Below are 2,708 nucleotides of genomic sequence, written 5' to 3' on the forward strand. Positions count from 1 at the left end.
TCTTTGAGGTGTCCAGAGATACACAGAAATAAAAGCTACTCTCAATGACCTGATGTATCCATTGGGTACAACATCATAGGAGATGGTGCAATAAGGATTCTGAGAGTACTCATGAAGGTAAAGATAATGGAAACATCAAACACTGACTAAAGATTGTGACATGAGACCTTCTTTCTTGATCTCTCCTCCTAGTGGCCCCGGAGGTGGCTGTGTCTCAACATGTCAGTCCAGAAGGCAGCATCATTCTCTCCTGCATTGCCACAGGTTTCTACCCTCGCTCCATCATCATGCACTGGGAAAAGAATGGGAAGCTGGGGATTTGGGGAAATGAGAGTTCCAGTGGCACCCTGCCCAATATGGATTCCACCTTCTACCTCAAAGTTACCTTAGAACTCCCACCAGAGGACTCAGGTGCAGGTTATACCTGTGTGATAGAACATAGTGAGCTGAAGAGTCCTGCTATGTATTCAGGTCAGTGTTTTAGCCACACATTCTCATTACATCCCAAAGAAACTTGGCCCCAGAGTATATAGTTCCATTCTCTCCCCACTTCTTTCATTGAATGCACACTCACTTACATTCTATTCTTTATTTCTAATAGTCCCTAGAAAAACCACTAAGAACAAGCCCTGGATTCTTGCACTGGGCATCATGTTAGCTGTCATGATACTGCTGAGCTGTGCTGGGGTCTTCATCAAATGGAAGATGAGGAAGACAGTATCCATGTAAGAAGAGACAAGTGACAGGAAGATTTTGGATTGGGAGCACCCAAAGTGACAGGAGATATTGCTATCATAGCAACCTCAATAACTAATCATGAGAAAATGTTTTGAGAAGAGAATCCCATAATTTTAGGGTCAAAGAAGTACACAAAGTCTATGAAATCCAAACCTTACCTGATCAAAAAACTCAATAACATCCTGGCAAGTCACTCTCTCCAAGCCTCAGTCAGCTTATCTGGGAAAATAGGATATTAATGGCATTTGCATCACAGTAATATTCACATAAGATGTCAGTGAAACCTTTAAATGCTATTGAAATATTGTTAATTATTATGACTTAATGCAGTTGGAGACCACTTTTTTTTAAACTGTCATGCCAAGGCCAAGTCATGTTCCTGATTTCTATGAAGTTTTCAGTCCATTATAATACCCAGGTCTTTATTATTACAGAAAATATTGTGTTGATGTGTGCATGTATGTATTTTACACAAGTATAATATTTAGATTTTATATATATTTCAATCTGATCCAATGCAATCCTGAAAGAATTTGTCAAGGAACTATTAATCTTTTGCTAGACTCTTGTAACATGAAGACAAAAGGAAAATAGTCCCTGCTCTCATAGAGCTTACATTCTATTGGAATAACTCCTATTACATTTCATCTTCTTATATTCTGCCCTTTAAAAATCTTTTGGGATCCTGCCTTATCCTCTGGCTTTATTTATATTTTCTGATGAATGGCCCACCCCTTTACACTACATAGAACTACTTAATCTTGACTTTTGTCTCAGTCCTGACTTTGGTCTTGCCACTAGATTTCAATGACTCTGGAAGAAAAAGAGACAAAGATGTCATACAATTCTATCTCACTTAAATTACTTAAATTCATTCCCAAATCAAGACATCAGCCAGGAATGTCATTGGCCCTCTTTGAAAATGAAGGACAAACAACAACATGCATGTATATGTGTGTTGTGTGTGTTTACATGTATGCAAACTAGCCAAACCATGATGCCTAAAAGAGATGTTTCATGGGCTCTAGTCAGGTGTTCCAAAGCTCTCTCTCTTAGCTGTTTTTCTATGGTTACTATCTATAGCATCACTCCTCACTAACAATTCTGTGGCTACATAAAGGAAACCAGAGCAGCCAGGGTGGTAAGCAACAGTTGCACACAATAATTCTGGAGGCTGGGCCAAATTTTCTCTCTGACTCTCTGTCTCTGTCTCTGTCTCTGTCTCTGTCTCTGTCTCTGTCTCTGTCTCTCTCTCTCTCTCTCTTTCTCTCTCTCTCTCTCTCTTTCTCTCTGTCTCTCTCTGTCTCTGTCTCTGTCTCTCTCTCACAAACACACACACACACACACACACACACACACACACACATACACACACAAGCAGGACAAGTCAGAAACCAGAAACCAGGATCTGTGTTCATGATTGTGCCATCAGCCAGAGACTTGAAGAATTGGTCTCCTTGAAGGAAGACAGCAAAGATAGAGGAAGTCACTTAACTACCCTCAATGCATTCAACTTACCTGGTCCAGATGGCCACCATCTTCTATTATTAGAAGATATTACTGACTTTATTAGAGAACCATTTACAAGATCTTCAGAACAGCAAGATTCTGCAGGACTGAAGTATGGGAAAATAGCTCCCAGTTTCCAAAAGAGAAAAAGAAGAGTCTCAATGTGTGAGAACAATGAGCTTGATTTCAATTCAACCAAGGGACCAAGAGGACAACTGACATTCCTCTGAGATTAGTGTGTGGTGTGGAGTGGAATAGGGATACAAACACTAAAGAGAGAGCTATAGATAATATATACACACATACATCTATAGACCTATATATTTATAGGTAGATATATATAAATATATATATACACATATATTGAGAAAGGTATCATAGATGTAAATCTATCAATATGGAAGACTGCCTTCTATGTGGTGGTGATCATTTTATTTGTTGATGAATCAAACAGAGAGAAG

The 2,708-nt window shown here is 39.2% G+C and overlaps 1 pseudogene; it reads left to right on the forward strand.

Annotated features, from left to right (window-relative positions):
* The first annotated feature begins 192 nt into the window (after positions 1–192).
* On the forward strand, positions 193–743 carry LOC123256437 (annotated as a pseudogene).
* The last annotated feature ends 1,965 nt before the right edge of the window (positions 744–2,708 follow it).

The sequence above is a fragment of the Gracilinanus agilis genome, unplaced genomic scaffold, assembly GCF_016433145.1.
Source record: "Gracilinanus agilis isolate LMUSP501 unplaced genomic scaffold, AgileGrace unplaced_scaffold59004, whole genome shotgun sequence".
Classification (NCBI taxonomy): domain Eukaryota; kingdom Metazoa; phylum Chordata; class Mammalia; order Didelphimorphia; family Didelphidae; genus Gracilinanus; species Gracilinanus agilis.